Source organism: Microchirus variegatus, assembly GCF_963457635.1.
Source record: "Microchirus variegatus genome assembly, chromosome: 4".
In the NCBI taxonomy this organism is placed as follows: domain Eukaryota; kingdom Metazoa; phylum Chordata; class Actinopteri; order Pleuronectiformes; family Soleidae; genus Microchirus; species Microchirus variegatus.
Window position 1 is genome coordinate 12,729,952 of NC_139805.1, and position 14,805 is coordinate 12,744,756.

Below are 14,805 nucleotides of genomic sequence, written 5' to 3' on the forward strand. Positions count from 1 at the left end.
TCAGACAGGCTTTAAAATGTGTGGTTACGGGGAAACGGGCAGATTTTTCTAGGATTCGGCTTAAACTCTGCCGGACACCTGCACCTGGATACTGGCTTGCAACAATAAAGTTCTCTTTGTTCTATACAAGCCTTGTGTCAACAGAGTCTCTTTCTGCACCGTCATATCACCACCTGTATCACCATCTTGCTCAGGGGAACATCATCCTTTGACCTGCCCTGCGAATCGAACCGACAAACCTCCAGTCACAAGTAGCTTCGTAGAGTTAAACAGAGCTTCATGCAGCTCTCGTCAGCTGTGGAATGTTGGCTTCTTATAAGCTCAGAGGTTATACGAAGCTCAAGTGTCGCTCAGGGACGACACACAGTACTTGGACTTGCCACTTGTCGCGTCTGGCTGCTGCTGACAGACACCAGCGACATCAGAGAGCGTGATATAACTCTTTGCGCTGTTTTGACATCAGTGGCCCAATCTGGGTTCAGCGGGGCTGAGTCAATGTCAACACACTAAACTTTAGACTCAGGGGCAGAGCAGGGTTTGAGTAAACAGGTGGTCATGTGGCACAGAGAGCAGGAATGTGTTCTACTTCCTGAAGCTGCTCATTTAAAAAAAAGGTCAATAACTGCATCTGCTGATGCATCAGTCGCTCATCACTACAACCAGACCATCACCAGCTGCACTCGTAATAAACCTCTCCTCCACATATTTGTAAGGAAATAAGGTTAACTTTAACCATGTATAACAATGCATAGTTTTCTTCTATTAATTGTTTCTTTTATATTTAATTAGCTTTAAACTCTAGTACTTATTGTACTATTGTTGTTTACTTCCTGCATTCAAAATACACGTTTAGAAAAGACATCATTTTTAATAACATTTAATATTCACACATACAGTTATTTAATGATTTAATGTTCCATTTATTGTTAGACTCGAGATCTAAATAATTAAAGAAAAGATAAACATATATATAGAATATTACTAAAAACAATCATACCAGTGTTTCCATATGACTGCACATGTTTATTGCTAAACCTGGGGTTTGACAGAAGCAAATTGAGTTCACAGATAACACTTTAAAAGAGCTCCCTCCTACTTTACAGAATAAGTCACTTGCACTGCACCAAGGTTTCTGGAAAGAATCATTACAACCTGAAGAGTTTACATGTTGACTTTCTTTAAAGTGTAGAGTGCTGTTGCTCCACAGGCTTTGACCTTGAAATTGAGTAGCTCTTATCATTAAAAAACAAATTATCTACAGTAACCATGTGTCTAAATGAAGTGACCTGACTTAAGCTCGCTGATGATTTCACAGACAAAGAAGGAATAAGTAAGCACAACTTAAAACAAAAAAAAACACTGGATGTGTATAAAGGTCAGCTGCAATTATAATCACAGCATGTCGTCCACACTGTTTCCTTGCAGGAGGTCTTTCCTTTTATCGTCTGAGATAGAAGCAGATTTACAAGCCAAAATCCACAACATCCTGAGTTTGCTCAGTGTGAAGGAGATGAAACAGTTTGTCTGATGCAGAGCCCGATCATGGACCATCAGCACATCACTCACTCGTCCTCAAGTGCAGCCAAAGAACTCTCAACCTCATCCAGTCACTGACCTGACCACGGAGCTCTCCGTGGGTCTGCCTGTTTTCTTTAGAAGACAGCTGACCCTCCACCCTTTCATCAACACCATCGCTGCATCCACAGACAGTGACTACATTCTCCGTCTGCTCACCAAAACCATCAGCCTCTTCCTCCTCAGGGTTTGCACGGTCAGGTCATTGACGGACGTCGGCTGCTGCCGACTTCCAGCTTCATCCCCACAACTTGACCTGCGTGACTCGATGAAACCATGGGATAATTTTTGCCTTGTATGGAGCATTACACTCGACCTCATCTGGGAATTTGGAGCTTTCTTTCACATTTCCTAAAAAGCACAAGTCCAAACTCAAAGGTTAGATCATGGTTTGTAAAAACAAAGACACAATTTTCATCCATATAAAGCTGAGGTGGGACGAAGTAATTGTTTTGCAAGTCACAAGTAAGTCTCAAGTCTTTGCCCTCAAGTCCCAAGTCAAGACTGAGTGACAAGTCTCAAGTCAAGTCCCATGTCCTGCAGTTTGAGTTTTCGAGTCCTTTTAACCACAGATCATTAATATATTTACACAGATTATGTATGCTTCTAAAATCTGTATTTATTAATTAAACATTAACACATTAACATTGCACTTCCTAATTGCACGAATAACCAGTCATTTTTTAACATTTAACTCATATTTTGCAAGAATATTCTTCATTTAAAAGTATTCCTTTACAGAATAAATTCTGTAAAAATTTGAAAAAACAAATGCAACTGTAATTCTTTGTACAAAAGTGCGTGCTAACATGTATTTTGGCAGTGTGCCTTTTTGGTCAGTTTCTAGATGACATACTGAATCAGATTTGAATGGGTTCTGTATTGGATCTGAATCGGACTTCTTTGTCAAATTTTGGACGACATACAATAGTATAACTTTTTGTTCAAATTTTGGACGACATACTAACCTTTGACTTTTTGGTGAATATGGTCAGATTTTGGATGAAATAGTGTAGTATGAGATTGAGGTCGACGACATAGTATAGTATGACGTTTTTGTCAAATTTTGGACCAAATTTTTTTTTAAAAAAATGGTCAGATTTTGGATGAAATAGTGTAGTATGACATTGAGGTCGACGACACAGTATAGTATGACGTTTTGGTCCCATTTTGGGATAAAAAAAAATGGTAAAAAAAATGTTTTACAATTTTGGATGACATAGTATAGTATGACTTATTTGTCAAATTTTGGACCAACATTTTTTTTCAAAAAAATTGTCAGATTTTGGACGAAATAGTGTAGTATGACATTGAGGTCGACGACAGTATAGTATGATGATTTGGTCACATTTTGGGAATTTTTTTTTTTTTTTTTTTTTAAATTCCGATTTTGGACGACATAGTATAGTATGACGTTTTTGTCAAATTTTGGACCAAATTCTTTTTTCAAAAAAATGGTCAGATTTTGGACGAAATAGTGTAGTATGACATTGAGGTCGACGACATAGTTATAGTATGACGTTTTGGTCACATTTTGGGGTAAAAAAAAATGGTAAAAAAAATGTTTTACAATTTTGGATGACATAGTATAGTATGACTTATTTGTCAAATTTTGGACCAACATTTTTTTTCAAAAAAATTGTCAGATTTTGGACGAAATAGTGTAGTATGACATTGAGGTCGACGACAGTATAGTATGATGATTTGGTCACATTTTGGGAATTTTTTTTTTTTTTTTTTTAAATTTTCCAATTTTGGATGACATAGTATAGTATGACGTTTTTGTCAAATTTTGGACCAACTGTTTTTTTTTCAAAAAAATGGTCAGATTTTGGATGAAATAGTGTAGTATGACATTGAGGTCGACGACATAGAATAGTATGACGTTTTGGTCACATTTTGGGCTAAAAAAGTAATTGCAAAATGTTTTACCTATTTTAAACGACATAGTATAGTATGACATTTTTGTATAATTTTGGACCAACATTCTTTTTTTTTAAAAAATGGTCTGATTTTGGACGAAATAGTGTAGTATAACATTGAGGTCGACGACATAGTATAGTATGACGTTTTGATCACATTTTGGGCTAAAAAAAAATGTTTTAAAAAAATTGTCCGATTTTGGACGACATAGTGTCTGACGTTTTTGTCAAATTTTGGACCAAATTCTTTTTTCCAAAAAATGGTCAGATTTTGGACGAAATAGTGTAGTATGACATTGAGGTCGACGACAAAAAATATGACATTTTGACCACATTTTGGTTCAAAAAAATGGTCAGATTTTGGACGAAATACTGTAGTATGACATTGAGGTCGACGACATAGTATAGTATGACGTTAAGATCACATTTTAGGCTAAAAAATGTTTTTTAATTTTCCGATTTTGGACGACATAGTAAAGTATGACGTTTTTGTCAAATTTTGGACCAACATTCTTTTTTTTTTTTAAATGGTCAGATTTTGAACGAAATAGTGTAGTATGACATTGAGGTCGACGACATAGTATAGTATGACGTTTTGATCACATTTTGGGATATAAAATTTTTTTTTTTTTAAATTGTCCGATTTTGGACGAAATAGTGTAGTATGACATTGAGGTCGACGACATAGTATAGTATGACGTTTTGATCACATTTTAGGCAAAACATTTTTTTTTTTTAATTTTCCGATTTTGGACAACATAGTATAGTATGTCGTTTTTGTCAAATTTTGGACCAACATTTTTTTTCAAAAAAATGGTCAGATTTTGGACGAAATACTGTAGTATGACATTGAGGTCGACGACATAGTATAGTATGAGGTTTTGGTCACATTGTGGGCTAAAAAATGTTTTTTAATTTTTTTACTGATTTTGGACGACATAGTATAGTATGACGTTTTTGTCAAATTTTGAACCAAATTCTTTTTTCAAAAAAATTGTCAGATTTTGGACAAAATAGTGTAGTATGACATTGAGGTCGACGACATAGTATAGTATGACGTTTTGATCACATTTTAGGCAAAAAAAAGATTTGGGGGGGGAATTTTCCGATTTTGGACGACATAGTATAGTATGACGTTTTTGTCAAATTTTGGACCAACATTTTTTTTCAAAAAAATGGTCAGATTTTGGATGAAATACTGTAGTATGACATTGAGGTCGACGACATAGTATAGTATGACGTTTTGATCACATTTTAGGCTAAAACATTTTTTTTTTTTAATTTTCCGATTTTGGACGACATTGTATAGTATGACGTTTTTGTCAAATTTTGGACCAACATTCTTTTTTTTTTTTAAATGGTCAGATTTTGAACGAAATAGTGTAGTATGACATTGAGGTCGACGACATAGTACAGTATGAAGTTTTGATCACATTTTAGGCAAAACGTTTTTTTTTTTTTTGAATTTTCCGATTTTGGACGACATAGTATAGTATGACGTTTTTGTCAAATTTTGGACCAACATTTTTTTCAAAAAAATGGTCAGATTTTGGATGAAATACTGTAGTATGACATGAGGTCGACGACAGTATAGTATGAGGTTTTGGTCACATTGTGGGCTAAAAACATTGTTTTAATTTTTTTACTGATTTTGGACGACATAGTATAGTATTACGTTTTTGTCAAATTTTGAACCAAATTCTTTTTTCAAAAAAATGGTTAGATTTTGAACGAAATAGTGTAGTATGACATTGAGGTCGACGACATAGTATAGTATGTCGTTTTGATCACATTTTAGGCAAAACATTTTTTTTTTTTTTAATTTTCCGATTTTGGACGACATAGTATAGTATGACGTTTTTGTCAAATTTTGGACCAACATTTTTTTCAAAAAAATGGTCAGATTTTGGATGAAATACTGTAGTATGACATTGAGGTCGACGACATAGTATAGTATGAGGTTTTGGTCACATTGTGGGCTAAAAACATTGTTTTAATTTTTTTACTGATTTTGGACGACATAGTATAGTATGACGTTTTTGTCAAATTTTGGACCAAATTCTTTTTTCAAAAAAATGGTCAGATTTTGGACAAAATAGTGTAGTATGACATTGAGGTCGACGACACAGTATAGTATGATGATTTGGTCAAATTTTGGGCAATTTTTTTTTTTTTTTTTAATTTTCCAATTTTGGATGACATAGTATAGTATGACGTTTTTGTCAAATTTTGGACCAACTGTTTTTTTTTCAAAAAAATGGTCAGATTTTGGATGAAATAGTGTAGTATGACATTCAGGTCGACGACATAGTATAGTATGACGTTTTGGTCACATTTTGGGCTAAAAAAAATTGCAAAATTTTTTACCGATTTTGGACGACATAGTATAGTATGACATTTTTGTCAAATTTTGGACCAACATTCTTTTTTCAAAAAAATTGTCAGATTTTGGACGAAATAGTGTAGTATGACATTGAGGTCGACGACATAGTATAGTATGACGTTTTGATCACATTTAAGACAAAACATTTTTTATTTTTTTGAATTTTCCGATTTTGGACAACATAGTATAGTATGACGTTTTTGTCAAATTTTGGACCAACATTTTTTTTCAAAAAAATGGTCATATTTTCGACGAAATACTGTAGTATGACATTGAGGTCGACGACATAGTATTGTATGACGTTTTGATCACATTTGGGGCTATAAATAAAAATGTTTTTAAAAAATTGTCCGATTTTGGACGAAATAGTGTAGTATGACATTGAGGTCGACGACATAGTATAGTATGACGTTTTGATCACATTTTAGGCAAAACATTTTTTTTTTTGAATTTTCCGATTTTGGACAACATAGTATAGTATGACGTTTTTGTCAAATTTTGGACCAACATTTTTTTTCAAAAAAATGGTCAGATTTTGGACGAAATACTGTAGTATGACATTGAGGTCGACGACATAGTATAGTATGAGGTTTTGGTCACATTGTGGGCTAAAAAATGTTTTTCAATTTTTTTACTGATTTTGGACGACATAGTATAGTATGACGTTTTTGTCAAATTTTGAACCAAATTCTTTTTTCAAAAAAATGGTCAGATTTTGGACAAAATAGTGTAGTATGACATTGAGGTCGACGACATAGTATAGTATGACGTTTTGATCACATTTTAGGCAAAAAAAAATTTGGGGGGGGAATTTTCCGATTTTGGACGACATAGTATAGTATGACGTTTTTGTCAAATTTTGGACCAACATTTTTTTTCAAAAAAATGGTCAGATTTTGGACAAAATAGTGTAGTATGACATTGAGGTCGACGACATAGTATAGTATGACGTTTTGATCACATTTTAGGCAAAAAAAAATTTGGGGGGGGAATTTTCCGATTTTGGACGACATAGTATAGTATGACGTTTTTGTCAAATTTTGGACCAACATTTTTTTTCAAAAAAATGGTCAGATTTTGGATGAAATACTGTAGTATGACATTGAGGTCGACGACATAGTATAGTATGACGTTTTGATCACATTTTAGGCTAAAACATTTTTTTTTTTAATTTTCCGATTTTGGACGACATAGTATAGTATGACGTTTTTGTCAAATTTTGGAACAACATTCTTTTTTTTTTTTTAAATGGTCAGATTTTGAACGAAATAGTGTAGTATGACATTGAGGTCGACGACATAGTACAGTATGACGTTTTGATCACATTTTGGGCAAAAAAAATAATGTTTTCAAAAAAATTTCAGATTTTTGACGACATAGTATAGTATGACGTTTTTGTCAAATTTTGGACCAACATTTTTTTCAAAAAAATGGTCAGATTTTGGATGAAATACTGTGGTATGACATTGAGGTCGACGACATAGTATAGTATGAGGTTTTGGTCACATTGTGGGCTAAAAACATTGTTTTAACTTTTTTTACTGATTTTGGACGACATAGTATAGTATGACGTTTTCTGTCAAATTTTGGACCAAATTCTTTTTTCAAAAAAATGGTCAGATTTTGGACGAAATAGTGTAGTATGACATTGAGGTCGACGACACAGTATAGTATGATGATTTGGTCAAATTTTGGGCAATTTTTAATTTTTTTTTTAAATTTTCCAATTTTGGATGACATAGTATAGTATGACGTTTTTGTCAAATTTTGGACCAACTGTTTTTTTTTCAAAAAAATTGTCAGATTTTGGATGAAATAGTGTAGTATGACATTGAGGTCGACGACATAGTATAGTATGACATTTTGATCACATTTTAGGCAAAACATTTTTTTTTTTTGAATTTTCCGATTTGGACGACATAGTATAGTATGACGTTTTGTCAAATTTTGGACCAACATTTTTTTCAAAAAAATGGTCAGATTTTGGATGAAATAGTGTAGTATGACATTGAGGTCGACGACATAGTATAGTATGACGTTTTGGTCACATTTTGGGCTAAAAAAAAATTGCAAATTTTTTTACCGATTTTGGACGACATAGTATAGTATGACATTTTTGTAAAATTTTGGACCAACATTCTTTTTTCAAAAAAATGGTCAGATTTTGGACGAAATAGTGTAGTATGACATTGAGGTCGACGACATAGTATAGTATGACGTTTTGATCACATTTTGGGCTATAAAAAAAAATGTTTTAAAAAAATTGTCCGATTTTGGACGACATAGTATAGTATGACGTTTTTGTCAAATTTTGGACCAAATTCTTTTTTCAAAAAAATGGTCAGATTTTGGACGAAATAGTGTAGTATGACATTGAGGTCGACGACATAGTATAGTATGACGTTTTGATCACATTTTAGGCAAAACATTTTTTATTTTTTTGAATTTTCCGATTTTGGACAACATAGTATAGTATGACGTTTTTGTCAAATTTTGGACCAACATTTTTTTTCAATAAATGGTCATATTTTCGACGAAATACTGTAGTATGACATTGAGGTCGACGACATAGTATTGTATGACGTTTTGATCACATTTTGGGCTATAAAAAAAAATGTTTTAAAAAAATTGTCCGATTTTGGACGAAATAGTGTAGTATGACATTGAGGTCGACGACATAGTATAGTATGATGTTTTGATCACATTTTAGGCAAAACATTTTTTTTTTTGAATTTTCCGATTTTGGACAACATAGTATAGTATGACGTTTTTGTCAAATTTTGGACCAACATTTTTTTTCAAAAAAATGGTCAGATTTTGGACGAAATACTGTAGTATGACATTGAGGTCGACGACATAGTATAGTATGAGGTTTTGGTCACATTGTGGGCGAAAAAATGTTTTTTAATTTTTTTACTGATTTTGGACGACATAGTATAGTATGACGTTTTTGTCAAATTTTGAACCAAATTCTTTTTTCAAAAAAATGGTCAGATTTTGGACAAAATAGTGTAGTATGACATTGAGGTCGACGACAGTATAGTATGACGTTTTGATCACATTTTAGGCAAAAAAAATTTTTGGGGGGGAATTTTCCGATTTTGGACGACATAGTATAGTATGACGTTTTTGTCAAATTTTGGACCAACATTTTTTTTAAAAAAAATGCTCAGATTTTGGATGAAATACTGTAGTATGACATTGAGGTCGACGACATAGTATAGTATGACGTTTTGATCACATTTTAGGCAAAACATTTTTTTTTTTGAATTTTCCGATTTTGGACAACATAGTATAGTATGACGTTTTTGTCAAATTTTGGACCAACATTTTTTTTCAAAAAAATGGTCAGATTTTGGACGAAATACTGTAGTATGACATTGAGGTCGACGACATAGTATAGTATGAGGTTTTGGTCACATTGTGGGCGAAAAAATGTTTTTTAATTTTTTTACTGATTTTGGACGACATAGTATAGTATGACGTTTTTGTCAAATTTTGAACCAAATTCTTTTTTCAAAAAAATGGTCAGATTTTGGACAAAATAGTGTAGTATGACATTGAGGTCGACGACAGTATAGTATGACGTTTTGATCACATTTTAGGCAAAAAAAAATTTTGGGGGGGAATTTTCCGATTTTGGACGACATAGTATAGTATGACGTTTTTGTCAAATTTTGGACCAACATTTTTTTTAAAAAAAATGCTCAGATTTTGGATGAAATACTGTAGTATGACATTGAGGTCGACGACATAGTATAGTATGACGTTTTGATCACATTTTAGGCAAAACATTTTTTTTTTTGAATTTTCCGATTTGGAGGACATAGTATAGTATGACGTTATTGTCAAATTTTGGACCAAATTCTTTTTTCAAAAAAATGGTCAGATTTTGGATGAAATAGTGTAGTATGACATTGAGGTCGACGACACAGTATAGTATGATGATTTGGTCAAATTTTGGGCTATTTTTTTTTTTTTTTTTAATTTTCCAATTTTGGATGACATAGTATAGTATGACGTTTTTGTCAAATTTTGGACCAACTGTTTTTTTTTCAAAAAAAATTTCAGATTTTGGATGAAATAGTGTAGTATGACATTCAGGTCGACGAAATTGTATAGTATGACGTTTTGGTCACATTTTGGGCTAAAAAAAAATTGCAAAATTTTTTACCGATTTTGGACGACAGTATAGTATGACATTTTTGTCAAATTTTGGACCAACATTCTTTTTTCAAAAAAATGGTCAGATTTTGGACGAAATAGTGTAGTATGACATTGAGGTCGACGACATAGTATAGTATGACGTTTTGATCACATTTTAGGCAAAACATTTTTTTTTTTTTGAATTTTCCGATTTTGGACAACATAGTATAGTATGACGTTTTTGTCAAATTTTGGACCAACATTTTTTTTCAAAAAAATTGTCATATTTTCGACGAAATACTGTAGTATGACATTGAGGTCGACGACATAGTATAGTATGACGTTTTGATCACATTTTGGGCTATAAAAAAAAATGTTTTAAAAAAATTGTCCGATTTTGGACGAAATAGTGTAGTATGACATTGAGGTCGACGACATAGTATAGTATGACGTTTTGATCACATTTTAGGCAAAACACTTTTTTTTTTTTGAATTTTCCGGTTTTGGACAACATAGTATAGTATGACGTTTTTGTCAAATTTTGGACCAACATTTTTTTTCAAAAAAATGGTCAGATTTTGGATGAAATACTGTAGTATGACATTGAGGTCGACGACATAGTATAGTATGAGGTTTTGGTCACATTGTGGGCTAAAAACATTGTTTTAATTTTTTTTACTGATTTTGGACGACATAGTATAGTATGACGTTTTTGTCAAATTTTGGACCAAATTCTTTTTTCAAAAAAATGGTCAGATTTTGGACGAAATAGTGTAGTATGACATTGAGGTCGACGACACAGTATAGTATGATGATTTGGTCAAATTTTGGGCAACTTTTTTTTTTTTTTTTTTTAATTTTCCAATTTTGGATGACATATTATAGTATGACGTTTTTGTCAAATTTTGGACCAACTGTTTTTTTTCCAAAAAAATGGTCAGATTTTGGATGAAATAGTGTAGTATGACATTCAGGTCGACGACATAGTATAGTATGACGTTTTGGTCACATTTTGGGCTATAAAAAAAAATGTTTCAAAAAAATGGTCAGATTTTGGACGAAATAGTGTAGTATGACATTGAGGTCGACAACATAGTATAGTATGACGTTTTGATCACATTTTAGACAAAACATTTTTTTTTTTTGAATTTTCCGATTTTGGACAACATAGTATAGTATGACGTTTTTGTCAAATTTTGGACCAACATTTTTTTTCCAAAGAAATTGTCATATTTTCGAAGAAATACTGTAGTATGACATTGAGGTCGACGACATAGTATAGTATGACGTTTTGATCACATTTTAGGCAAAAAAAATTTTTTTTTTTAATTTTCCGATTTTGGACGACGTAGTATAGTATGACGTTTTTGTCAAATTTTGGACCAACATTCTCATTTTTTTTTTAAATGGTCAGATTTTGGACGAAATAGTGTAGAATGACATTGAGGTCGACGACATAGTACAGTATGACGTTTTGATCACATTTTGGGCAAAACATTTTTTTTTTTTTGAATTTTCCGATTTTGGACGACATAGTATAGTATGATGTTTTTGTCAAATTTTGGACCAACATTCTTTTTCAAAAAAATGGTCAGATTTTGGACGAAATAGTCCAAAATCATTGAGGTCGACGACATAGTATAGTATGACGTTTTGATCACATTTTAGGCAAAACATTTTTTTTTTTTGGAATTTTCCGATTTTGGACGACATAGTATAGTATGACGTTTTTGTCAAATTTTGGACCAACATCTTTTTTCAAAAAAATGGTCAGATTTTGGATGAAATACTGTAGTATGACATTGAGGTCGACGACATAGTATAGTATGAGGTTTTGGTCACATTGTGGGCTAAAAACATTGTTTTAATTTTTTTACTGATTTTGGACAACATAGTATAGTATGACGTTTTTGTAAAATTTTGGACCAAATTCTTTTTTCAAAAAAATGGTCAGATTTTGGATGAAATAGTGTAGTATGACATTCAGGTCGACGACATAGTATAGTATGACGTTTTGGTCACATTTTGGGCTAAAAAAAATTGCTAAGTTTTTTTACCGATTTTGGACGACAGTATAGTATGACATTTTTGTCAAATTTTGGACCAACATTCTTTTTTCAAAAAAATGGTCAGATTTTGGACGAAATAGTGTAGTATGACATTGAGGTCGACGACATAGTATAGTATGACGTTTTGATCACATTTTAGGCAAAACATTTTTTTTTTTGAATTTTCCGATTTTGGACAACATAGTATAGTATGACGTTTTTGTCAAATTTTGGACCAACATTTTTTTTCAAAAAAATGGTCATATTTTCGACGAAATACTGTAGTATGACATTGAGGTCGACGACATATTATAGTATGACGTTTTGATCACATTTTAGGCTAAAAAATTTTTTTTTTTAATTTTCCGATTTTGAACGACATAGTATAGTATGACGTTTTTGTCAAATTTTGGACCAACATTCTTTTTTATTTTTAAATGGTCAGATTTTAGACGAAATAGTGTAGTATGACATTGAGGTCGACGACATAGTATAGTATGACGTTTTGATCACATTTTAGGCTAAAAAAATTTTTTTTTTAATTTTCCGATTTTGAACGACATAGTATAGTATGACGTTTTTGTCAAATTTTGGACCAACATTCTTTTTCAAAAAATGGTCAGATTTTGGACGAAATAGTGTAGTATGACATTGAGGTCGACGACATGGTATAGTATGACGTTTTGATCACATTTTAGGCAAAACATTCTTTTTTTTTTTTAATCTTCCGATTTTGGACGACATAGTATAGTATGATGTATTTGTCAAATTTTGGACCAACATTCTTCTTTCAAAAAAATGGTCAGATTTTGGACGAAATAGTGTAGTATGACATTGAGGTCGACGACATAGTACAGTATGACGTTTTTATCACATTTTGGGCTAAAAAATAATGTTTTAAAAAAAATTGTCCGATTTTGGACGACATAGTATAAAGTTTTTGTCAAAATTTGGACCAACTTTTCTTTTTCAAAAAAAATTTCAGATTTTGGAAGAAATAGTGTATTAGACATTGAGGTCGAGGACATAGTATATAGTATGACGTTTTGGTCACATTTTGGGGTAAAAAAATGTTTTAATTTATTTTATTATTTTTAAATGGTAAATGTTAGACCACATAGTATAGTTTGACGAGTTAATTTACATTTTGGATGACATAGTATAGTATGACGTTTTTGTTAAATGTTGGACTTTTTTGTCAAATTTTGGACGATGTGCTAACACTGTCTTTATTGTCAAATTTTGGATGACATAAAAATGTATGAATTTTTTTGCCAAATGTTGGACGACACGCTAACCTGTGACTTTGTTGTCAAATTTTGGACGACATGCTAAAGTATTACTTTTTTTTGTCAAATTTTGAACAACATACTATAACCTATGATTTTTTTTTGTCAAATTGTAGCTGACATGAAAACTGTGACTTTTTCATCTAAAAATCTATCTGGCAGAGCCACACAGTTAGCACAGCCAAGTAAAACATCTTTAAACAATATTGATATAACTGCCAGCAACTTTATCATTTTCAGTTTTAATGGTGCAGTGTTTCCAAAATAAGAGATTGCATGCGACACCAGAAGATTCTCCTGAGCTAATGGGCCTTTGTGTAAATGAACCCTGGCTTCTCTGAATGAGCTGTTTACTTTTTATTAAGAAGAGAGCGCTCCAACAACTTTTCCTACAAGAAATATCTAAAATAATAAATAAAAGCTCTGTCTGTAAGTGACACAGAACTCAAATATGAGACATGGCTGAGTAAAGAGGCCCAGTCTGACTAAACTAGACTAGATCCCACCTGGGCTTCACAGGGACGTGGTAGAACTCCTTTCTTCTGCTCTGGTAAAAAAAAAATTCACCATGACTAAACATTCCCTCTTGAAGGGGAACGCAGAGGGTTAACGGACGACATCTTCCGGAATGTAAATCCTGTAATAGAAAATTCATCGCTCAGCTGTGGACTCAGCTGTCTCTATATTTAGGATCTGTGGAATCACTGCATCAAACAGCTGAGACTTTTCCCTGCACCTCACTGCAGCATCACATGCTGAGGATAATAAAAGGATGGATTTGTCATTAGGGCCAGAGACCTGAAGTGTGTGTGTTCCTCACAGTCTCATTTCTAGACCAACAAGATAATGAAGTAGTGGGAAACACTGTGGACTTGTTAAAATGTCCTAAGTATTTGGGAATGTGAAGGGAGGACTTGATTAGACTGAACGTCTGGCCAAGATCAACAGTCACTGGTTTTCTGATGGGAAATAACGAGCTGAAAATCATCCCTCACGTCCTCTTAAAAAAAAACACCCCATTTTTTCCACCAGTCTGTCTCACACGTTGGGAATCAAACGCTAAACATTCCAGCACATTTCATGCAGAAAACAACTGCCTGTCTTTTACCATTTCCTGATCATTTTTTCCACATGAAGCTCCAACGACCAAATGTAATCATACTTAGGATGGAGGAAAATGGCCACTTGAAGATGATAAACTTGATCTCAGTAAAATAAATTCACGAGTCTTTCCCCAAGGTCAATGATTTTTTTAGACATAATATTACACCCAAACCAACACTTTCTGCTGAGGGTTCTCGAAAAATAACAATAGATCCAATGACTCCTGCTAGAAAACAGATTTAACGGAAGGCATTGATGACTTCGGAAAATGACACAGAAGACTGTCCACTTACGTCTGAAGGACAAAGGACACTGTCTTGATGATGAGACCGTTTGCA